The following is a 27879-nucleotide window of genomic DNA, read 5'->3' on the forward strand; positions in this document are numbered from 1 at the left end:
TTACATAAGATAGAATTAAACTACCTCCTTTAGTATCAAAAACTAACGTGCATCATACACCTTAATGTAAAAAGGTAAGCTAAACAAGCTAATGGGTTCATACCCCATTTATAGAGGTATCAATCCTCTCCTTTTTAATGACCAACAACTCTACAAAACTTCTCTTCCTATCAACATTAATGATAGGAACGATCCTGTCCATTTCATCAAATTCCTGATTTGGGGTTTGAATAGGACTTGAGATCAACTTACTTTCATTTATTCCGCTCCTAACAAGAAATAAAAATATAATAATAAATGAATCATCAATTAAATATTTTATTGTCCAAGCAATAGCATCGACAATATTATTATTTTCAATTTTGCTGATTCAAATAAAATATCCCATGGGATGGGAAACAGAATTTATCCCATCAATAATAATTAGATCTAGACTATTATTAAAGATTGGAGCTGCACCTTTCCATTTCTGATTTCCAGAAGTTATAGGAGCATCAAGATGAAATAATTGTTTAACATTAATAACATGACAAAAAATCGCCCCAATAATGGTCTTATCTTATTGTATTCAATTAAGAACTTTTATTTGAACAATTATTATCTTAAGAATTATTATTGGGGCAATAGGAGGTTTAAATCAAACATCCTTACGACAACTTTTAGCATATTCATCAATCAGACATCTAGGTTGAATAATTAGATCATTAACAGTCAGAGAAAACATCTGAGAACTATACTTCATTATTTACTCACATATTAAGATTAATTATAGTTTTATTATTTAAGCAAATAAATTTATTTTTCATAAATCAAATTTATTCAGCCAGAAATATAAAAACCGGAATTAAAATCATAATATTCTTATCTTTATTATCTTTAGGTGGACTACCACCATTCCTTGGATTCTTACCAAAATGAATTGTAATACAATCATTAATAGAAAACAATATAACAACTATTATAACTATTATAGTTGTATTAACTACAATTACACTCTACTACTATATACGTATTAGATTCTCAGCTCTAATTATATCATACACAGAAAATTCGTGATCTATAAAGATAAAGTCCCAAAAATCAAGAATCATTCTTCCTATAACAGTAATAATTTCAACAATAGGATTGATTTCAACATCAACCTTAATTTCATTATACTAAGGACTTAAGTTAATCAAACTAATAACCTTCAAAGTTATAATTAAAAGAATAATCTTTTAGGCCTTAGTAAAATTTTACACCTCTAGAATTGCAGTCTAGAATCATAATTGAATATAAGACCTAAATATGATAAGAGAGAAAACATCTCATAAGTAGATTTACAGTCTACCACCTAAAATTCAGCCATCTTACCGCAAAAATGATTATTCTCAACAAACCATAAGGACATTGGTACTTTACACTTCATATTTGGAGCATGAGCAGGAATAGTAGGAACATCAATAAGAATACTTATTCGTGCTGAACTTGGCCAACCCGGATCTCTAATTGGGGACGACCATATTTATAATGTTATTATTACAGCTCACGCATTCGTAATAATTTTCTTTATAGTAATACCTATTATAATTGGTGGATTTGGTAATTGACTTGTTCCACTAATAATTGGTGCACCAGATATAGCATTTCCACGAATAAATAATATAAGTTTTTGATTACTACCACCTTCACTAACCCTTCTTCTTACATCTTCTATAGTAGATAATGGTGCTGGTACAGGATGAACAGTTTACCCTCCTCTAGCAGGAGCTATTGCACACGGGGGTGCATCTGTAGATCTAGCTATTTTTTCACTGCACTTAGCAGGTGTATCATCTATTCTTGGTGCAGTGAATTTCATTACAACAGCAATTAATATACGATCAGAAAGTATAACTTTAGATCAAACACCTTTATTTGTATGATCTGTAGCTATTACAGCATTACTTCACCTTCTTTCACTTCCAGTTTTAGCAGGAGCTATTACTATTTTATTAACAGATCGAAATTTAAATACATCATTCTTTGACCCTGCAGGAGGGGGTGACCCAATTCTATATCAACATCTATTTTGATTCTTTGGACACCCAGAAGTTTATATTTTAATTCTACCGGGGTTCGGAATTATTTCACATATTGTATGTCAAGAAAGAGGAAAAATTGAATCATTTGGAACATTAGGTATAATTTATGCTATACTATCAATTGGACTAATAGGATTTATTGTATGAGCACATCATATATTTACAGTAGGAATGGATGTTGACACACGAGCATATTTTACATCAGCAACAATAATTATTGCTGTACCTACAGGAATTAAGGTATTTAGATGATTAGCTACATTATATGGAACTAAATTCAAGTTCAATCCACCATTATTATGAGCTCTAGGATTTATTTTCCTATTTACAATTGGTGGATTAACTGGATTAGTATTAGCAAATTCATCACTTGATATTGTATTACATGATACATATTATGTAGTAGCCCACTTTTATTATGTATTATCTATAGGAGCAGTATTTGCAATTATAGGAGGTGTCATTCAATGATATCCACTATTTACAGGATAAACTATAAATAATACATGATTAAAAATCCAATTTACAATTATATTCATTGGAGTAAATTTAACATTCTTTCCTCAACACTTCCTAGGATTAGCAGGAATACCTCGACGATACTCTGACTACCCAGACGCATATACATCATGAAACGTAGTATCAAGAATTGGGTCTACAATTTCTATTGTAGGAATCATTATATTCATTGTAATTATATGAGAAAGAATGATTACAAACCGAGCAATTATATTTAGAGCTAACATAAGAAGATCAACAGAATGACTACAAAATAACCCTCCTGCAGAACATAGTTACTCAGAATTACCATTAATCTCTAGATTCTAATATGGCAGATTAGTGCAGTAGATTTAAGCTCTACAAATAAAGGTTTGACCTTTTATTAGAAAATATTTATTAATGGCAACATGATCAAATTTATCTCTTCAAGATGGAGCTTCACCATTAATGGAGCAATTATCATTCTTTCATGATCATACTATGGTCGTATTATTATTAATTACAGTAATTGTAGGTTATGCCCTAAGTTATATATTATTTATTGCCTATACTAACCGTAATATACTTCATGGACATTTAATTGAAACAATCTGAACAGCTTTACCAGCAATTACATTAATTTTTATTGCCCTTCCATCATTACGACTATTATATTTACTTGATGATTCAGTAGATGCAATAATTACAATTAAAACCATTGGACGACAATGATATTGAAGATATGAATATTCAGACTTCATAGACGTAGAATTTGACACTTATATAACACCAGAACAAGACCTAGAAATAGATGGATTCTGACTACTAGATGTAGATAACCGAACAATCCTACCAATAAATACAGAAGTACGAGTATTAACAAGAGCATCAGATGTTCTACACTCATGAGTAGTTCCTGCATTAGGGGTTAAAATTGATGCAACGCCAGGTCGATTAAATCAAGGAACATTCACAATAAATCGACCTGGATTATTCTTTGGACAATGCTCAGAAATCTGTGGAGCAAACCACAGATTTATAACAATTGTAATTGAAAGAACTTCAGTAAATTTATTTATTAAGTGATTATCTAAGATAATTTAAGGAGTTAGTTAAAATAAATAACATTAGAGTGTCAATCTAAAGTAACTAAAAAAAATTAGTACACCTTGAAATTCATCAGATGACTGAAAGTAAGTAATGGTCTCTTAAACCAAATAATAGTAAATTAACGACTACTTCTGATGGGGAAATTATATCCAAATCCCTCAAATATCCCCTCTTATATGATACTCACTATTCATTATATTTTCAGCTACATTAATCTTGTTTAATCAAATAAACTTCTTCTCATTTAAACCTAACCTTATTAAAAGAGCAGAAAAAGGAACAATTGAAATAAAAAACTTAAATTGAAAATGATAACAAATCTATTCTCAACATTTGACCCATCAACTAACATCTTTAATTTATCATTAAATTGAACTAGAACATTTCTAGGACTATTATTAATCCCAACACTATTTTGACTTACACCATCACGAATTAACATTATCTGAAATAAACTAAATTTAACCTTACATAATGAATTTAAAACACTTCTTGGACCAAAATCATTTAATGGAACAACATTCATTTTCATCTCAATTTTTATTATAATATTATTTAACAATTTCATAGGATTATTCCCTTATATTTTTACTAGAACAAGACATTTAGCATTAACATTTGCAATTGCCCTACCTATATGGCTAAGATTTATATTATTTGGATGAATTAACCATACTAATCATATATTTACACACCTTGTACCACAAGGTACACCGCCTGCATTAATATCATTTATAGTACTAATTGAAACAATTAGTAATGTTATTCGACCAGGTACATTAGCAGTACGGTTGGCAGCAAATATAATTGCAGGACACTTATTATTAACCTTATTAGGAAACACAGGACCATCTATAGCAAAAAACTTAATCTCATTACTAATTATTGGACAAATACTTCTATTAATTCTAGAATCAGCAGTAGCAATAATTCAAGCCTATGTTTTCTCAATTCTAAGAACTCTATATTCTAGAGAAGTATATTAAACCTATGTTAACAACTCACTCAAACCACCCATTCCACTTAGTAGACTATAGACCTTGACCATTAACAGGAGCAATTGGAGCAATAGTCCTAGTATCAGGACTAGCAAAATGATTCCACCTATTTAATATTAACTTATTCATAATTGGATTTGGAATTACCCTACTAACTATAATTCAATGATGACGAGATGTAGTACGAGAAGGAACATATCAAGGATTACATACAGGATTTGTATCAATTGGATTACGATGAGGAATAATTTTATTTATGGCATCAGAGGTATTATTTTTCGTTTCTTTTTTTTGAGCATTCTTTAGAAGAAGATTAGCACCAACAATTGAACTAGGAATACTATGACCTCCAATAGGAATTCAACCCTTTAACCCTATACAAATTCCATTACTTAATACAGCTATTCTTTTAGCATCAGGAGTAACAGTAACATGAGCACATCATAGTTTAATGGAATCTAATCATACTCAAGCACTACAAGGATTATTCTTCACAGTGTTATTAGGACTATACTTTACAATACTTCAAGCATATGAATATTGAGAAGCACCTTTTACCATTGCAGATGCAGTTTATGGATCAACATTCTTTGTTGCAACAGGATTCCATGGTTTACACGTAATTATTGGAACAATCTTTTTATCAACATGTCTACTTCGACACTCAATAAATCAATTTTCACCAAGACATCACTTTGGATTTGAAGCAGCAGCATGATACTGACACTTCGTAGACGTAGTATGATTATTCTTATATATCTCTATTTATTGATGAGGTAGATAATTGTTTTTCTAGTATAAATAGTACATTTGACTTCCAATCAGAAAGCTTGATATAAATCAAGAAAAACAATTCTAATTCTATCAACAAGAGTTTTCATTAGATTTATTATTCCAATAATTGTTATAATCCTGGCAACAACACTATCAAAAAAATTAATTAATGATCGAGAAAAAAGATCACCATTTGAATGTGGGTTTGATCCAAAAAGATCAGCACGAATACCATTCTCAATACGATTCTTCCTAATCGCAGTAATCTTTTTAATTTTTGATGTAGAAATTGCACTAATTCTACCAATTGTAATTATTTTTAAAACTTCAGACATTATAATCTGAACAGTATCAACAATATTTTTTATTCTAGTTCTATTAGGAGGACTATACCATGAATGAAACCAAGGAGCATTACAATGAGCAGAATAAAGGGTTGTAGTTAAATATAACATTTGGGTTGCATTCAAAAAGTATTGATATTATCAATCAACCTTAAATAGAATAAGAAGCGAAATATTGCAGTCAGTTTCGACCTGGAAGATTGGTATGTACTACCCTTATTCTTATTAATTGAAGCCAAAAAGAGGCGTATTACTGTTAATAATATAATTGAACTATAATAGTTCCAATTAAGGAAATGTAAAGCCAATATGAAAGCTGCTAACTTTTTATATTAGCGGTTAAACTCCGTTAACATTTCTAAAATTTATATAGTTTAAATAAAACATTACAATTTCACTGTAAAAATAATATATCTATATTTATAAATACTTAAAAGTAAAAATACTTCCTTAACATCTTCAGTGTCACGCTCTAATTATAAGCTATTTAAGTAAACGAAAAACAATATTACCAAAATAAATATTCAAAAAATAAAAGTTAAAAGATAAATCTTGAAATTAGAATCATATCAACCTTGAATATAACCAATTAAATAAATAAATAATCTATATAAACCTTGACCACCAAGTAATTCACCTCAACCATAATCAAATGACTTAGATGAATAATAACCTATTTTTAAAGGAATATATCTAATAAACTTAGTTGAAAGAAAAGGTATAAATCATATAGAACCAGCAAATCTAACAAAAGAAAGTATACTTAAAGAAAATAAATTATGAGAAAAATCAAAATTAGAAATAAGATAACCTAAATAAGCACCTAAAATAACAACTGTAATAGTTAAAAACTTTAAATAATAAGGTAAAGCAATCACATGAGGAATAGGAAAAATTAATCAAGATAAAAGACTACCACCAAAAACAGCAACAAACAATAGACCAATTATTCCAAATGAAATATAATAACCCTTATCATCAAAAGAAAATCTAGAATAAAAATTATTATCACCAGATATTGAATAATAAAACAAACGAAAAGAATAAGAAGCAGTTAAACCAGTAGAAAAAAAATAAAGAAAAAAAATTAAACAATTAATTCATCTTAAACAAACCATCTCAAGAATTAAATCCTTTGAATAAAATCCCGCTAAAAAAGGTATTCCACACAAAGATAAACTAGAAACATTAAAACAAACTGAAGTTAAAGGTATGAAATTAACAATTGATCCTATAAAACGAATATCCTGAGAATCCTTCAAATTATGAATTATTGAACCTGCACATATAAATAATAATGCCTTAAATAAAGCATGAGCCAATAAATGAAAAAATGCAAGCTTTGGATAACCTATAGCCAAAATTCTTATTATTAAACCAAGTTGTCTTAAAGTAGAAAGAGCAATAATCTTCTTTAAATCAAACTCAAAATTAGCGCCCAATCCAGCCATAAATATAGTTATACAACCAATTAAAAGTAAAAATCAACCACAATTATAAGTATCCAATATTGGTCTAAAACGAATTAATAAATAAACACCAGCAGTAACAAGAGTAGAAGAATGAACTAAAGCAGAAACAGGAGTAGGAGCTGCTATAGCAGCAGGAAGTCATGAAGAGAAAGGAATCTGAGCTCTCTTAGTTATAGCTGCTAAAACAATTAATATAGTAATGAGCTTTATTTCAAAAGAATTAGAAATAAAATCATAATAATAAATATAATTTCAACCACCAAAATTTAACATTCATGCAATAGAAATTAAAATAGCAACATCACCAATACGATTAGAAAGTGCAGTTAATATACCAGCACTATAAGATTTTACATTTTGATAATAAATAACTAAACAATAAGAAACTAAACCTAAACCATCTCAACCTAATAAAATTCTAATTAAAGTAGGACTAATAATTAAAAAACCTATAGAAAGAATAAATATTAAAACAATAATAATAAAACGATTTATATTCTTTTCATCTGATATATAATCCTCTCTATAATATATAACCAAAGAAGAAATATATATAACAAAAGATATAAAAATAAGAGATATTCAATCCAAAATTAAAGTTATAACAACTATAGAACCATTTAAATTGAAAAGCTCTCACTCAACAAAAACTCTATAATCAATTATTAAATAATAAATACCTAAAATAAAAATTATAGTTCTCGAAATAAACAAGGAAAAAAAACTCAAAGAACAAATAGAAAATAAATTCACGGCCTAAGATGAAAAACTTCATATCATTGATTCCACAAAACAATATTTTTAATTAAAATACTTAAGCAAACTAAACAAAGCAATATTCACCCTTTAAACAGAGAATATTTAAAGGCAATCAATGTAAAAGTAAAAGATGATATTCACGAAAATAACCAAGAGAACAAGTATAAACACCAGAATAATAATTCCCATGCTGAGAATTAGAATATATATACAAAGTATAAACAGCTCTAAAAAAAGATAAAAAAATCAAAGCAAAGAATCTAAAAGAAGATCAAGATATAATTCTATTTAATAATCTAATTTCACCTACCAAATTTAAAGAAGGAGGAGCAGCCATATTTGATGATCTTAAAAGAAATCATCATAAAGCCATTCTTGGCATCAAATTAATTATACCCTTGTTAATTAATAATCTTCGTCTACCTAAACGTTCATAAATAATATTAGATAAACAAAATAAACCAGAAGAACATAAACCATGACCAACCATTAGAGAAAGAGAACCTACACAACCTCATCAATTCATAGTCATCAATCCACCAATAACCATTCTTATATGAGCAACAGAAGAATATGCAATTAAAGACTTTAAATCAACCTGACTAAAACAAATAAATCTTACAATAACACCCCCAGATAAACCTAAAGACAATCAAAAATAATTAAACTTTAAACCCAAATAAGAAATAACCTTTATAACACGAAAAATACCATAACCACCTAACTTTAATAAAACACCAGCAAGAATTATTCTACCTGAAATAGGGGCCTCTACATGAGCCTTAGGAAGTCATAAATGAACCAAAAAAAAAGGTATCTTAACTAAAAAAGCCAAAATTATAAATACATAAAACATAAAATAATAAGAACCAAAATCAACCAATAAAGGAAAATATAAAGTATTAGAAAAATCATAAACCTTAAATAAAACTAATAATAAATGTAATCTAGCAACCAAAGTATAAAAAATTAAATAAACACCAGCCTGCAAACGCTCAGGTTGATAACCCCAACCCAAAATTAAAAGTAAAGTAGGAACTAATCTAGCCTCAAAAAAAAATATAAAAAGAAAGAAGACTTAATCTAGCAAATGAACAATAAAGCATAATTATTAAAATCAAAACCATAAAAACAAAAAAATTAGAATGATATGAACTTAAATAAACTGAACCTCTAGCAGTGATTATTAAAGAACAAATCCAAAAACTAAGTAAAATTAAACTAAAAGAAAAATAATCAATACCAAAATAATATCTAATTATATTCAAATCAGCATATGAATAAACACAAATTATAAAAACAAAACCCGACAGAAACATTTAAGAATGAACCAACCATCAACAATTATTTAATAAACAAAGAGGGATCAAAAAAATAGTTATAAATAAATACTTTAACATAAAGATAAACCAAAAGAATTTAAAAAATCATTACCATGAGAACGAATTATTGAAACTAAAATAGAAAGACCTAAAGCACCCTCACAAACAGAAAAAACTAAAAAAATAACAGGAAAAAAATAATCATAATCAAACTCAATAAGAAAAACAATAACTAACATAAATAAAGAAAGAACAATATATTCTAATCTCAAAAGAACCATTAATAAATGTTTACGTTTAGAAGAAAAAACATAAACACCAGCAAAATAAATCAATAAAGAAGCAAAAATAGAGAATATAAACATTAGTTTTAATAGTTTAAAAAAAACGCCGGTCTTGTAAACCGGAAATAAGTCCAGCCCCCACTTTTAAAACTTCAGAGGTGGAAAAGCTTCCATCATCGGTCCCCAAAACCGGTATTTTAAATAAACTAACCCCTGAAATGATCAAAATAATAATTATATCATTATCAAATGTAATAAATATTAATTTTATTAAATTAAGACACCCAATATCAATAATGCTTTTTATTATCCTTCAAACCTTCCTAGTTGGATTAATAACAGGAACATTAATAGAAAGCTATTGATTATCATAAATTTTATTTTTAACATTTCTTGGTGGTATACTAGTATTATTTATTTACATTACAAGAATTGCATCAAACGAAATATTTCAGCCTAAATCAATCACTATAATTATTACATTAATAATGTGAGTATTTATCATATTAATATTAATTATTCTAGATATATCTATATTTATAGACTTTTTCAAAAACACCGAAACTATAAATATTGATAATTCAATCAATTATCAAGAAATAACAATATCTTTAGAAAAATTATATAATAGACCAACATTCATTATTACAATAATAATAATAATTTATTTATTTTTAGCACTACTAGCAGTTGTTAAAATCACCAATATTAATCAGGGACCTATTCGTAAAATAAGATAATTACTAATGAATAAACCCTTACGATTAAGACATCCTTTAATTAAAATTATTAATAACTCTTTAATTGACTTACCTGCCCCAACAAATATTTCATTTTGATGAAATTTTGGATCCCTATTAGGGTTATGTTTGGTAATTCAAATCGTAACTGGACTATTTTTAGCTATACATTATACATCAAATATTGAAATAGCATTCAGTAGTGTAGTACACATCTGCCGAGACGTAAATAATGGTTGAATTATCCGAACATTACACGCAAATGGAGCATCTATATTTTTTATTTGTATTTACTTACATGTAGGACGGGGAATTTACTATGGATCTTATATATATATACATACCTGAATAATTGGTACAGTGATTTTATTTTTAGTTATAGCAACTGCATTTATAGGATATGTCTTACCCTGAGGCCAAATATCTTTTTGAGGTACAACAGTAATTACTAATTTATTATCAGCAATCCCATACTTAGGAACAGATTTAGTCCAATGAGTATGAGGAGGATTCGCTGTTGATAATGCAACATTAAATCGATTCTTCACATTCCATTTTGTATTACCATTTATTATTGCTGCTATAGCAGCAATTCATTTATTTTTTCTTCACCAAACAGGATCTAATAATCCTCTTGGACTAAATGGAGATATTGAAAAAATTCCATTCCATCCATACTTTACCTTTAAGGATTCTATTACATTTGTAATAATAACATCATTATTAATTATACTATGTTTAATTAATCCTTACCTATTAGGAGATCCAGATAACTTTGTACCTGCCAACCCATTAGTAACACCAGTTCACATTCAACCAGAATGATATTTCCTATTTGCATATGCAATTCTACGATCTATCCCTAATAAGTTAGGAGGTGTTATTGCATTATTTTTATCAATTAGAATCTTAATAATTTTACCATTTTATAATAAAACACCATTCCGAGGCATTCAATTTTACCCTATTAATCAAATTTTATTCTGAATTATAGTAGTTGTTGTATGCTTACTAACGTGAATTGGTAAACGACCTGTTGAAGAACCTTATATTATAACAGGTCAAATCTTAACAATTATTTACTTCACATATTTCTTAATTAATGTCCATGTCGCAAACGCATGAGATAAATTAATTAAGGAATAAAGTTAATTAGCTTAGGAAAAGCATATGTTTTGAAAACATAAAATTAGAAGTTTAACTCTTCTATTAACTTTTCTCAAAAAATTTCACTAAACAAATGAGATAAATAAAATCTTTAAACCAACAAAGAAAATAAAAAAATTCAAAGATAAAGGTAAAAAACTTTTTCAAGCTAAGTACATTAATTTATCATAATGGAACCGTGGTAATGTTCCACGAACCCAAATAAAACCAAAAGATATAATAGCAAGCTTAATAAAAAATATAAAAGAATAAAAACCATGCCCACAAAAATTAAAGCCAATAACATTCTTATGAAGACAATTCTAGTATATTCAGCTAAAAAAATTAAAGTAAAACCACCCGCACCATACTCAATATTAAATCCTGAAACTAACTCAGATTCCCCTTCAGCAAAATCAAAAGGAGTACGATTAGTTTCAGCTAAGCAAGAAGCAAAACAAGCTAAAGCTAAAGGAAAAGAAATAATAATAAATCAACAATAAAGCTGATAGTTTATAAAATCAAACATATTAAAACTACCAATTAAAATAATTAAAGACAATAAAATTAAAGCTAAACTAACTTCATAAGAAATTGTTTGAGCAACAGAACGAAGAGAACCTAATAATGAATAATTTGAATTAGAAGATCAACCAGCAATTATAACAGTATAAACACCTAATCTAGTACAACATAAAAAAAATAAAAATCCATAAGAAAAAGAACACATATAAGTTAAATAAGGAAAAATTACTCAAACGGCTAAAGAAATCATTAAATTAAAAACAGGGGAAAAATAATAAAGTAGGTAATTAGATATAATAGGAATTGGCTGCTCCTTACAAATTAACTTAATAGCATCTCTAAATGGCTGAGGAATTCCAACAAAACCTACCTTATTTGGACCCTTTCGAATCTGAATATAACCTAAAACCTTACACTCTAATAAAGTTAAAAAGGCAACACTAATTAAAACACAAATAACCAATAAAAGAAAATTCAAAATAAGTATAAATAAATCATAAAGTATCAATACTATTTGTAGAAAAAATCTACATAAATGAATTCTAAATTCAACACATTAATCTGTCAAAATAGTAAATAAATTAATATTAATCAATATAACAAAAAATATTTTAACCATATGGTCCTTTCGTACTAATATGGATTAACAATCTTAGGATAGAAACCGACCTGGCTCACGCCGGTCTCAACTCAGATCATGTAAGAATTTAAAGGTCGAACAGACCTAATCATTGGGCTCCTGCACCCAAAATTTTTCTTAATCCAACATCGAGGTCGCAATCTGCTTTGTCGATATGAGCTCTCAAAAACAATTACGCTGTTATCCCTAAGGTAACTTAATCTTATGATCATAAATTATGGATCAAAATAACAAACATAAATAAATGATATAATAATGAAGAGTTTATCTATTCTTCATGTCACCCCAACAAAACATCATCATTAAATATAGAAAGACAAACAAAAAACTATATAAAAGTAAAATGTCAAGCTCTATAGGGTCTTCTCGTCCTAAAGAAGAATTTAAGCCTTTTGACTCAAAAGTTAAATTCAAAAATTTATTAAGAGACAGTTGATTTCTCGTCAAGCCATTCATTCCAGCCACTAATTAAGAGACTAATGATTATGCTACCTTTGCACGGTCAAAATACCGCGGCTCTTTAAAAATACGCTCAGTGAGCAGGCCAGACCTCAAAATATAAACAAGAGGACATGTTTTTGATAAACAGGCGGAAATCAATTTTGCCTAGTTCCTTATAATAAGTTCACAAGGTAAAAATTTCATACAAATAAATATACTAATTCTATCATTATTACAAAAATTTTAAAATTAAATTAATAATCTTAATAAAAAACCTAAAATATTTATAAAATCAAAATAAAAAATAATGAACTAAAACGTAATCTTAAAGATAGCTGGTTTAAAGCTTACTATTATATTTCTATAAAATAAATTATAGGTTATTAACTTCAAAGCTTATCCCTTAAAGAATAAATAAGTTAATATTTTTACTTAAAAAATTAAATAAAAACAAATAACTTTAAAAAATTAAATTTTTTCTTAAGAAACTAGATATCTTGGGAAACGATTAACATCTCATTTCTATAAATAATTTAATAATAATTATGATACATTAACTATAAATTATTTATAAATCAACCCAAATCGAGACAAGTAAAATAAATACTAAAATTTTGATAAACCCTGATACAAAAGGTACAATAAATAAAATCTACTTAAAAAAATTTTAAATAATATTTCATAAAACACTTACATTACCAATAAACTATAATTTAAAAAATCAATTCTATAAAATATACTAAGACAAAAATACAATAAAATTATTTATATTAAATAATTAAATAAACAAAAAATAAATATAATAAAATAAATAATCAAGATATCCTGATTTGCACAGAAAAATTTTCAGTGTAAATGAAACACTTTACTAATAAGTTATATCTTGAAACTCTTCCTAGATACACTTTCCAGTACATCTACTATGTTACGACTTATCTCATCTAAATTGAAGCTACTTTAAAATAAAATAGAATAATCAATAATTATTTAAATTTCACAGATTCATAAAAAGGGCCACAAATAAATTTTAACATTTCACCTTACAAATTTATATTTCAACCCTAATAATATAAACAACTGTTTTAACCAATAATATTCACTTGTATCAATCGTATAACCGCGGATGCTGGCACGAATTATGCCGATACTAAATCAATTGCTAAATCCAAAATCACTTGATAATTAAGTCAAATTACTGCAAAAAGAACATTTAGTCTAACAAAACTTACATATAATACAAAGAAAAAGTGAATAAACAAGCAAGAATAAAACTTTTAAAAATAAAAAATAAGAAAATTTTAAATCTATTAATTCAGGAAAAAATAAAAGATTCAAATATTTAAAGAAAAGAAAAGAAAAGAATAAAACCACAAACATTAACAAAAAAAAAGAACCCCCCCCCTATGTATGACCACAACAACTTCTCTATTATATATAATTAAAGAAGAAATTGTTTGAGCAACAGAACGAAGAGAACCTAATAATGAATAATTTGAATTAGAAGATCAACCAGCAATTATAACAGTATAAACACCTAATCTAGTACAACATAAAAAAAATAAAAATCCATAAGAAAAAGAATACATATAAGTTAAATAAGGAAAAATTACTCAAACGGCTAAAGAAATCATTAAATTAAAAACAGGGGAAAAATAATAAAGTAGGTAATTAGATATAATAGGAATTGGCTGCTCCTTACAAATTAACTTAATAGCATCTCACATGGCTGAGGAATTCCAACAAAACCTACCTTATTTGGACCCTTTCGAATCTGAATATAACCTAAAACCTTACACTCTAATAAAGTTAAAAAGGCAACACTAATTAAAACACAAATAACCAATAAAAGAAAATTCAAAATAAGTATAAATAAATCATAAAGTATCAATACTATTTGTAGAAAAAATCTACATAAATGAATTCTAAATTCAACACATTAATCTGTCAAAATAGTAAATAAATTAATATTAATCAATATAACAAAAAATATTTTAACCATATGGTCCTTTCGTACTAATATGGATTAACAATCTTAGGATAGAAACCGACCTGGCTCACGCCGGTCTCAACTCAGATCATGTAAGAATTTAAAGGTCGAACAGACCTAATCATTGGGCTCCTGCACCCAAAATTTTTCTTAATCCAACATCGAGGTCGCAATCTGCTTTGTCGATATGAGCTCTCAAAAACAATTACGCTGTTATCCCTAAGGTAACTTAATCTTATGATCATAAATTATGGATCAAAATAACAAACATAAATAAATGATATAATAATGAAGAGTTTATCTATTCTTCATGTCACCCCAACAAAACATCATCATTAAATATAGAAAGACAAACAAAAAACTATATAAAAGTAAAATGTCAAGCTCTATAGGGTCTTCTCGTCCTAAAGAAGAATTTAAGCCTTTTGACTCAAAAGTTAAATTCAAAAATTTATTAAGAGACAGTTGATTTCTCGTCAAGCCATTCATTCCAGCCACTAATTAAGAGACTAATGATTATGCTACCTTTGCACGGTCAAAATACCGCGGCTCTTTAAAAATACGCTCAGTGAGCAGGCCAGACCTCAAAATATAAACAAGAGGACATGTTTTTGATAAACAGGCGGAAATCAATTTTGCCTAGTTCCTTATAATAAGTTCACAAGTTAAAATTTCATACAAATAAATATACTAATTCTATCATTATTACAAAAATTTTAAAATTAAATTAATAATCTTAATAAAAAACCTAAAATATTTATAAAATCAAAATAAAAAATAATGAACTAAAACGTAATCTTAAAGATAGCTGGTTTAAAGCTTACTATTATATTTCTATAAAATAAATTATAGGTTATTAACTTCAAAGCTTATCCCTTAAAGAATAAATAAGTTAATATTTTTACTTAAAAAATTAAATAAAAACAAATAACTTTAAAAAATTAAATTTTTTCTTAAGAAACTAGATATCTTGGGAAACGATTAACATCTCATTTCTATAAATAATTTAATAATAATTATGATACATTAACTATAAATTATTTATAAATCAACCCAAATCGAGACAAGTAAAATAAATACTAAAATTTTGATAAACCCTGATACAAAAGGTACAATAAATAAAATCTACTTAAAAAAATTTTAAATAATATTTCATAAAACACTTACATTACCAATAAACTATAATTTAAAAAATCAATTCTATAAAATATACTAAGACAAAAATACAATAAAATTATTTATATTAAATAATTAAATAAACAAAAAATAAATATAATAAAATAAATAATCAAGATATCCTGATTTGCACAGAAAAATTTTCAGTGTAAATGAAACACTTTACTAATAAGTTATATCTTGAAACTCTTCCTAGATACACTTTCCAGTACATCTACTATGTTACGACTTATCTCATCTAAATTGAAGCTACTTTAAAATAAAATAGAATAATCAATAATTATTTAAATTTCACAGATTCATAAAAAGGGCCACAAATAAATTTTAACATTTCACCTTACAAATTTATATTTCAACCCTAATAATATAAACAACTGTTTTAACCAATAATATTCACTTGTATCAATCGTATAACCGCGGATGCTGGCACGAATTATGCCGATACTAAATCAATTGCTAAATCCAAAATCACTTGATAATTAAGTCAAATTACTGCAAAAAGAACATTTAGTCTAACAAAACTTACATATAATACAAAGAAAAAGTGAATAAACAAGCAAGAATAAAACTTTTAAAAATAAAAAATAAGAAAATTTTAAATCTATTAATTCAGGAAAAAATAAAAGATTCAAATATTTAAAGAAAAGAAAAGAAAAGAATAAAACCACAAACATTAACAAAAAAAAAAGAACCCCCCCCTATGTATGACCACAACAACTTCTCTATTATATATAATTAAAGATAAATATGGAACATGTATAGCAATAAATGTATTATATTCTTTCTTATTTAATCTTTCTTTTCACTAATAAATAAAGAAAGATTAAATAATATAATAAATATATTTTATACAATTATGTAATTTAATATAATATGTTATTAATATGAATTCTTTTTTTTATATTAAGTTAACTTTCATATATATTAGTTAAATAATCTAATTATAGATAATTTACATAATTATATTATTATAATTAATATTATTATTTATATTAATTATAATATTTTATATTTAAATTAATAATTTTATTTATTATATCCAATTATAATAATATTAAATATTAAATTACATAGTATTATATATATTATATTATAATAACCTATTTTAAGCTAAAAACATAAGTAGCTATAATCCTAGGTAAATAATTGCATTAAAATAATCAATTGATAATGGTAAGATGAACTTATAATACTTTAATTTCAATTAAATGTAATATATTAATATAAATTATTTATTATATATATATATAAAAAATAAAATGAGCAGGATAAATTAATCCTAATTAAACAAAATAATACATAAAAGAATTTCAAAAAAAACTTTCAGTTTATATATTAAATAAATGAAGTGCCTGATTAAAGGGTTACCTTGATAGGGTAAATAAAGTAAATAAAATTACCTTCATTAAAATTACATAAGATAGAATTAAACTACCTCCTTTAGTATCAAAAACTAACGTGCATCATACACCTTAATGTAAAAAGGTAAGCTAAACAAGCTAATGGGTTCATACCCCATTTATAGAGGTATCAATCCTCTCCTTTTTAATGACCAACAACTCTACAAAACTTCTCTTCCTATCAACATTAATGATAGGAACGATCCTGTCCATTTCATCAAATTCCTGATTTGGGGTTTGAATAGGACTTGAGATCAACTTACTTTCATTTATTCCGCTCCTAACAAGAAATAAAAATATAATAATAAATGAATCATCAATTAAATATTTTATTGTCCAAGCAATAGCATCGACAATATTATTATTTTCAATTTTGCTGATTCAAATAAAATATCCCATGGGATGGGAAACAGAATTTATCCCATCAATAATAATTAGATCTAGACTATTATTAAAGATTGGAGCTGCACCTTTCCATTTCTGATTTCCAGAAGTTATAGGAGCATCAAGATGAAATAATTGTTTAACATTAATAACATGACAAAAAATCGCCCCAATAATGGTCTTATCTTATTGTATTCAATTAAGAACTTTTATTTGAACAATTATTATCTTAAGAATTATTATTGGGGCAATAGGAGGTTTAAATCAAACATCCTTACGACAACTTTTAGCATATTCATCAATCAGACATCTAGGTTGAATAATTAGATCATTAACAGTCAGAGAAAACATCTGAGAACTATACTTCATTATTTACTCACTATTAAGATTAATTATAGTTTTATTATTTAAGCAAATATATTTATTTTTCATAAATCAAATTTATTCAGCCAGAAATATAAAAACCGAAATTAAATTCATAATATTCTTATCTTTATTATCTTTAGGTGGACTACCACCATTCCTTGGATTCTTACCAAAATGAATTGTAATACAATCATTAATAGAAAACAATATAACAACTATTATAACTATTATAGTTGTATTAACTACAATTACACTCTACTACTATATACGTATTAGATTCTCAGCTCTAATTATATCATACACAGAAAATTCGTGATCTATAAAGATAAAGTCCCAAAAATCAAGAATCATTCTTCCTATAACAGTAATAATTTCAACAATAGGATTGATTTCAACATCAACCTTAATTTCATTACACTAAGGACTTAAGTTAATCAAACTAATAACCTTCAAAGTTATAATTAAAAGAATAATCTTTTAGGCCTTAGTAAAATTTTACACCTCTAGAATTGCAGTCTAGAATCATAATTGAATATAAGACCTAAATATGATAAGAGAGAAAACATCTCATAAGTAGATTTACAGTCTACCACCTAAAATTCAGCCATCTTACCGCAAAAATGATTATTCTCAACAAACCATAAGGACATTGGTACTTTACACTTCATATTTGGAGCATGAGCAGGAATAGTAGGAACATCAATAAGAATACTTATTCGTGCTGAACTTGGCCAACCCGGATCTCTAATTGGGGACGACCATATTTATAATGTTATTATTACAGCTCACGCATTCGTAATAATTTTCTTTATAGTAATACCTATTATAATTGGTGGATTTGGTAATTGACTTGTTCCACTAATAATTGGTGCACCAGATATAGCATTTCCACGAATAAGTAATATAAGTTTTTGATTACTACCACCTTCACTAACCCTTCTTCTTACATCTTCTATAGTAGATAATGGTGCTGGTACAGGATGAACAGTTTACCCTCCTCTAGCAGGAGCTATTGCACACGGGGGTGCATCTGTAGATCTAGCTATTTTTTCACTGCACTTAGCAGGTGTATCATCTATTCTTGGTGCAGTGAATTTCATTACAACAGCAATTAATATACGATCAGAAAGTATAACTTTAGATCAAACACCTTTATTTGTATGATCTGTAGCTATTACAGCATTACTTCTCCTTCTTTCACTTCCAGTTTTAGCAGGAGCTATTACTATATTATTAACAGATCGAAATTTAAATACATCATTCTTTGACCCTGCAGGAGGGGGTGACCCAATTCTATATCAACATCTATTTTGATTCTTTGGACACCCAGAAGTTTATATTTTAATTCTACCGGGGTTCGGAATTATTTCACACATTGTATGTCAAGAAAGAGGAAAAATTGAATCATTTGGAACATTAGGTATAATTTATGCTATACTATCAATTGGACTAATAGGATTTATTGTATGAGCACATCATATATTTACAGTAGGAATGGATGTTGACACACGAGCATATTTTACATCAGCAACAATAATTATTGCTGTACCTACAGGAATTAAGGTATTTAGATGATTAGCTACATTATATGGAACTAAATTCAAGTTCAATCCACCATTATTATGAGCTCTAGGATTTATTTTCCTATTTACAATTGGTGGATTAACAGGATTAGTATTAGCAAATTCATCACTTGATATTGTATTACATGATACATATTATGTAGTAGCCCACTTTCATTATGTATTATCTATAGGAGCAGTATTTGCAATTATAGGAGGTGTCATTCAATGATATCCACTATTTACAGGATTAACTATAAATAATACATGATTAAAAATCCAATTTACAATTATATTCATTGGAGTAAATTTAACATTCTTTCCTCAACACTTCCTAGGATTAGCAGGAATACCTCGACGATACTCTGACTACCCAGACGCATATACATCATGAAACGTAGTATCAAGAATTGGGTCTACAATTTCTATTGTAGGAATCATTATATTCATTGTAATTATATGAGAAAGAATGATTACAAACCGAGCAATTATATTTAGAGCTAACATAAGAAGATCAACAGAATGACTACAAAATAACCCTCCTGCAGAACATAGTTACTCAGAATTACCATTAATCTCTAGATTCTAATATGGCAGATTAGTGCAGTAGATTTAAGCTCTACAAATAAAGGTTTGACCTTTTATTAGAAAATATTTATTAATGGCAACATGATCAAATTTATCTCTTCAAGATGGAGCTTCACCATTAATGGAGCAATTATCATTCTTTCATGATCATACTATGGTCGTATTATTATTAATTACAGTAATTGTAGGTTATGCCCTAAGTTATATATTATTTATTGCCTATACTAACCGTAATATACTTCATGGACATTTAATTGAAACAATCTGAACAGCTTTACCAGCAATTACATTAATTTTTATTGCCCTTCCATCATTACGACTATTATATTTACTTGATGATTCAGTAGATGCAATAATTACAATTAAAACCATTGGACGACAATGATATTGAAGATATGAATATTCAGACTTCATAGACGTAGAATTTGACACTTATATAACACCAGAACAAGACCTAGAAAATGATGGATTCCGACTACTAGATGTAGATAACCGAACAATCCTACCAATAAATACAGAAGTACGAGTATTAACAAGAGTATCAGATCTTCTTCACTCATGAGCAGTTCCTGCATTAGGGGTTAAAATTGATGCAACGCCAGGTCGGTTAAATCAAGGAACATTCACAATAAATCGACCTGGATTATTCTTTGGACAATGCTCAGAAATCTGTGGAGCAAACCACAGATTTATACCAATTGTAATTGAAAGAACTTCAGTAAATTTATTTATTAAGTGATTATCTAAGATAATTTAAGGAGTTAGTTAAAATAAATAACATTAGAGTGTTAATCTAAAGTAACTAAAAAAAATTAGTACACCTTGAAATTTATCAGATGACTGAAAGTAAGTAATGGTCTCTTAAACCAAATAATAGTAAATTAACGACTACTTCTGATGGGGAAATTATATCCAAATCCCTCGAATATCCCCTCTTATATGATTCTCACTATTCATTATATTTTCAGCTACATTAATCTTGTTTAATCAAATAAACTTCTTCTCATTTAAACCTAACCTTATTAAAAGAGCAGAAAAAGGAACAATTGAAATAAAAAACTTAAATTGAAAATGATAACAAATCTATTCTCAACATTTGACCCATCAACTAACATCTTTAATTTATCATTAAATTGAACTAGAACATTTCTAGGACTATTATTAATCCCATCACTATTTTGACTTACACCATCACGAATTAACATTATCTGAAATAAACTAAATTTAACCTTACATATTGAATTTAAAACACTTCTTGGACCAAAATCATTTAATGGAACAACATTCATTTTCATCTCAATTTTTATTATAATATTATTTAACAATTTCATAGGATTATTCCCTTATATTTTTACTAGAACAAGACATTTAGCATTAACATTTGCAATTGCCCTACCTATATGGCTAAGATTTATATTATTTGGATGAATTAACCATACTAATCATATATTTACACACCTTGTACCACAAGGTACACCGCCTGCATTAATATCATTTATAGTACTAATTGAAACAATTAGTAATGTTATTCGACCAGGTACATTAGCAGTACGGTTGGCAGCAAATATAATTGCAGGACACTTATTATTAACCTTATTAGGAAACACAGGACCATCTATAGCAATAAACTTAATCTCATTACTAATTATTGGACAAATACTTCTATTAAGTCTAGAATCAGCAGTAGCAATAATTCAAGCCTATGTTTTCTCAATTCTAAGAACTCTATATTCTAGAGAAGTATATTAAACCTATGTTAACAACTCACTCAAACCACCCATTCCACTTAGTAGACTATAGACCTTGACCATTAACAGGAGCAATTGGAGCAATAGTCCTAGTATCAGGACTAGCAAAATGATTCCACCTATTTAATATTAACTTATTCATAATTGGATTTGGAATTACCCTACTAACTATAATTCAATGATGACGAGATGTAGTACGAGAAGGAACATATCAAGGATTACATACAGGATTTGTATCAATTGGATTACGATGAGGAATAATTTTATTTATTGCATCAGAGGTATTATTTTTCGTTTCTTTTTTTTGAGCATTCTTTAGAAGAAGATTAGCACCAACAAATGAACTTGGAATACTATGACTTCCAATAGGAATTCAACCCTTTAACCCTATACAAATTCCATTACTTAATACAGCTATTCTTTTAGCATCAGGAGTAACAGTAACATGAGCACATCATAGTTTAATGGAATCTAATCATACTCAAGCATTACAAGGATTATTCTTCACAGTGTTATTAGGACTATACTTTACAAAACTTCAAGCATATGAATATTGAGAAGCACCTTTTACCATTGCAGATGCAGTTTATGGATCAACATTCTTTGTTGCAAAAGGATTCCATGGTTTACACGTAATTATTGGAACAATCTTTTTATCAACATGTCTACTTCGACACTCAATAAATCAATTTTCACCAAGACATCACTTTGGATTTGAAGCAGCAGCATGATACTCACACTTCGTAGACGTAGTATGATTATTCTTATATATCTCTATTTATTGATGAGGTAGATAATTGTTTTTCTAGTATAAATAGTACTTTTGACTTCCAATCAGAAAGCTTGATATAAATCAAGAAAAACAATTCTAATTCTATCAACAAGAGTTTTCATTAGATTTATTATTCCAATAATTGTTATAATCCTGGCAACAACACTATCAAAAAAATTAATTAATGATCGAGAAAAAAGATCACCATTTGAATGTGGGTTTGATCCAAAAAGATCAGCACGAATACCATTCTCAATACGATTCTTCCTAATCGCAGTAATCTTTTTAATTTTTGATGTAGAAATTGCACTAATTCTACCAATTGTAATTATTTTTAAAACTTCAGACATTATAATCTGAACAGTATCAACAATATTTTTTATTCTAGTTCTATTAGGAGGACTATACCATGAATGAAACCAAGGAGCATTACAATGAGCAGAATAAAGGGTTGTAGTTAAATATATCATTTGGGTTGCATTCAAAAAGTATTGATATTATCAATCAACCTTAAATAGAATAAGAAGCGAAATATTGCAGTCAGTTTCGACCTGGAAGATTGGTATGTACTACCCTTATTCTTATTAATTGAAGCCAAAAAGAGGCGTATTACTGTTAATAATATAATTGAACTATAATAGTTCCAATTAAGGAAATGTAAAGCCAATATGAAAGCTGCTAACTTTTTATATTAGCGGTTAAACTCCGTTAACATTTCTAAAATTTATATAGTTTAAATAAAACATTACATTTTCACTGTAAAAATAATATATCTATATTTATAAATACTTAAAAGTAAAAATACTTCCTTAACATCTTCAGTGTCACGCTCTAATTATAAGCTATTTAAGTAAACGAAAAACAATATTACCAAAATAAATATTCAAAAAATAAAAGTTAAAAGATAAATCTTGAAATTAGAATCATATCAACCTTGAATATAACCAATTAAATAAATAAATAATCTATATAAACCTTGACCAACAAGTAATTCACCTCAACCATAATCAAATGACTTAGATGAATAATAACCTATTTTTAAAGGAATATATCTAATAAACTTAGTTGAAAGAAAAGGTATAAATCATATAGAACCAGCAAATCTAACAAAAGAAAGTATACTTAAAGAAAATAAATTATGAGAAAAATCAAAATTAGAAATAAGTTAACCTAAATAAGCACCTAAAATAACAACTGTAATAGTTAAAAACTTTAAATAATAAGGTAAAGCAATCACATGAGGAATAGGAAAAATTAATCAAGATAAAAGACTACCACCAAAAACAGCAACAAACAATAGACCAATTATTCCAAATGAAATATAATAACCCTTATCATCAAAAGAAAATCTAGAATAAAAATTATTATCACCAGATATTGAATAATAAAACAAACGAAAAGAATAAGAAGCAGTTAAACCAGTAGAAAAAAAATAAAGAAAAAAAATTAAACAATTAATTCATCTTAAACAAACCATCTCAAGAATTAAATCCTTTGAATAAAATCCCGCTAAAAAAGGTATTCCACACAAAGATAAACTAGAAACATTAAAACAAACTGAAGTTAAAGGTATGAAATTAACAATTGATCCTATAAAACGAATATCCTGAGAATCCTTCAAATTATGAATTATTGAACCTGCACATATAAATAATAATGCCTTAAATAAAGCATGAGCCAATAAATGAAAAAATGCAAGCTTTGGATAACCTATAGCCAAAATTCTTATTATTAAACCAAGTTGTCTTAAAGTAGAAAGAGCAATAATCTTCTTTAAATCAAACTCAAAATTAGCGCCCAATCCAGCCATAAATATAGTTATACAACCAATTAAAAGTGAAAATCAACCACAATTATAAGTATCCAATATTGGTCTAAAACGAATTAATAAATAAACACCAGCAGTAACAAGAGTAGAAGAATGAACTAAAGCAGAAACAGGAGTAGGAGCTGCTATAGCAGCAGGAAGTCATGAAGAGAAAGGTATCTGAGCTCTCTTAGTTATAGCTGCTAAAACAATTAATATAGTAATGAGCTTTATTTCAAAAGAATTAGAAATAAAATCATAATAATAAATATAATTTCAACCACCAAAATTTAACATTCATGCAATAGAAATTAAAATAGCAACATCACCAATACGATTAGAAAGTGCAGTTAATATACCAGCACTATAAGATTTTACATTTTGATAATAAATAACTAAACAATAATAAACTAAACCTAAACCATCTCAACCTAATAAAATTCTAATTAAATTAGGACTAATAATTAAAAAACCTATAGAAAGAATAAATATTAAAACAATAATAATAAAACGATTTATATTCTTTTCACCAGATATATAATCCTCTCTATAATAAATAACCAAAGAAGAAATATATATAACAAAAGATATAAAAATAAGAGATATTCAATCCAAAATTAAAGTTATAACAACTATAGAACCATTTAAATTGAAAAGCTCTCACTCAACAAAAACTCTATAATCAATTATTAAATAATAAATACCTAAAATAAAAATTATAGTTCTCGAAATAAACAAAGAAAAAAAACTCAAAGAACAAATAGAAAATAAATTCACGGCCTAAGATGAAAAACTTCATATCATTGATTCCACAAAACAATATTTTTAATTAAAATACTTAAGCAAACTAAACAAAGAAATATTCACCCTTTAAACAGAGAATATTTAAAGGCAATCAATGTAAAAGTAAAAGATGATATTCACGAAAATAACCAAGAGAACAAGTATAAACACCAGAATAATAATTCCCATGCTGAGAATAAGAATATATATACAAAGTATAAACAGCTCTAAAAAAAGATAAAAAATTCAAAGCAATGAATCTAAAAGAAGATCAAGATATAATTCTATTTAATAATCTAATTTCACCTACCAAATTTAAAGAAGGAGGAGCAGCCATATTTGATGATCTTAAAAGAAATCATCATAAAGCCATTCTTGGCATCAAATTAATTATACCCTTGTTAATTAATAATCTTCGTCTACCTAAACGTTCATAAATAATATTAGATAAACAAAATAAACCAGAAGAACATAAACCATGACCAACCATTAGAGAAAGAGAACCTACACAACCTCATCAATTCATAGTCATCAATCCACCAATAACCATTCTTATATGAGCAACAGAAGAATATGCAATTAAAGACTTTAAATCAACCTGACGAAAACAAATAAATCTTACAATGACACCCCCAGATAAACCTAAAGACAATCAAAAATAATTAAACTTTAAACCCAAATAAGAAATAACCTTTATAACACGAAAAATACCATAACCACCTAACTTTAATAAAACACCAGCAAGAATTATTCTACCTGAAATAGGGGCCTCTACATGAGCCTTAGGAAGTCATAAATGAACCAAAAACATAGGTATCTTAACTAAAAAAGCCAAAATTATAAATACATAAAACATAAAATAATAAGAACCAAAATCAACCAATAAAGGAAAATATAAAGTATTAGAAAAATCAGAAACCTTAAATAAAACTAATAATAAAGGTAATCTAGCAACCAAAGTATAAAAAATTAAATAAACACCAGCCTGCAAACGCTCAGGTTGATAACCCCAACCCAAAATTAAAAGTAAAGTAGGAACTAATCTAGCCTCAAAAAAAATATAAAAAGAAAGAAGACTTAATCTAGCAAATGAACAATAAAGCATAATTATTAAAATCAAAACCATAAAAACAAAAAAATTAGAATGATATGAACTTAAATAAACTGAACCTCTAGCAGTGATTATTAAAGAACAAATCCAAAAACTAAGTAAAATTAAACTAAATGAAAAATAATCAATACCAAAATAATATCTAATTATATTCAAATCAGCATATGAATAAACACAAATCATAAAAACAAAACCCGACAGAAACATTAAAGAATGAACAAACCATCAACAATTATTTATAAACAAAGAGGGATCAAAAAATAGTTATAAATAAATACTTTAACATAAAGATAAACCAAAAGAATTAAAAAAATCATTACCATGAGAACGAATTATTGAAACTAAAATAGAAAGACCTAAAGCACCCTCACAAACAGAAAAAACTAAAAAAATAACAGGAAAAAAATAATCATAATCAAACTCAATAAGAAAAACAATAACTAACATAAATAAAGAAAGAACAATATATTCTAATCTCAAAAGAACCATTAATAAATGTTTACGTTTAGAAGAAAAAACATAAACACCAGCAAAATAAATCAATAAAGAAGTAAAAATAGAGAATATAAACATTAGTTTTAATAGTTTAAAGAAAATGCCGGTCTTGTAAACCGGAAATAAGTCCAGCCCCCACTTTTAAAACTTCAGAGGTGGAAAAGCTTCCATCATCGGTCCCCAAAACCGGTATTTTAAATAAACTAACCCCTGAAATGATCAAAATAATAATTATATCATTATCAAATGTAATAAATATTAATTTTATTAAATTAAGACACCCAATATCAATAATGCTTTTTATTATCCTTCAAACCTTCCTAGTTGGATTAATAACAGGAACAATAATAGAAAGATATTGATTATCAAATATTTTATTTTTAACATTTCTTGGTGGTATACTAGTATTATTTATTTACATTACAAGAATTGCATCAAACGAAATATTTCAGCCTAAATCAATCACTATAATTATTACATTAATAATGTGAGTATTTATCATATTAATATTAATTATTCTAGATATATCTATATTTATAGACTTTTTCAAAAACACCGAAACTATAAATATTGATAATTCAATCAATTATCAAGAAATAACA

At 26.9% G+C, this 27879-nt stretch overlaps 1 long non-coding RNA gene and 2 pseudogenes across 2 annotated transcripts in view; 1 reads left to right on the forward strand and 2 right to left on the reverse strand.

The window, feature by feature from the left end:
• Window positions 1-3647, forward strand: part of LOC126306486 (uncharacterized) — a 98770-nt gene extending 95123 nt beyond the window's left edge. For both annotated transcript variants that reach the window (XR_007553557.1, XR_007553556.1), the window contains exon 2: window positions 3493-3647. This is a non-coding gene — a long non-coding RNA (uncharacterized LOC126306486). The remainder of the gene's footprint in view (window positions 1-3492) is intronic.
• A 2614-nt stretch (window positions 3648-6261) lies between these two features.
• Window positions 6262-7175, reverse strand: LOC126306472 (NADH-ubiquinone oxidoreductase chain 5-like; annotated as a pseudogene).
• Window positions 7176-23932: 16757 nt separating this feature from the next.
• On the reverse strand, window positions 23933-25371 carry LOC126306457 (NADH-ubiquinone oxidoreductase chain 5-like; annotated as a pseudogene).
• Window positions 25372-27879: the final 2508 nt, after the last annotated feature.

This window comes from Schistocerca gregaria, unplaced genomic scaffold, assembly GCF_023897955.1.
Source record: "Schistocerca gregaria isolate iqSchGreg1 unplaced genomic scaffold, iqSchGreg1.2 ptg000333l, whole genome shotgun sequence".
Lineage (NCBI taxonomy): Eukaryota > Metazoa > Arthropoda > Insecta > Orthoptera > Acrididae > Schistocerca > Schistocerca gregaria.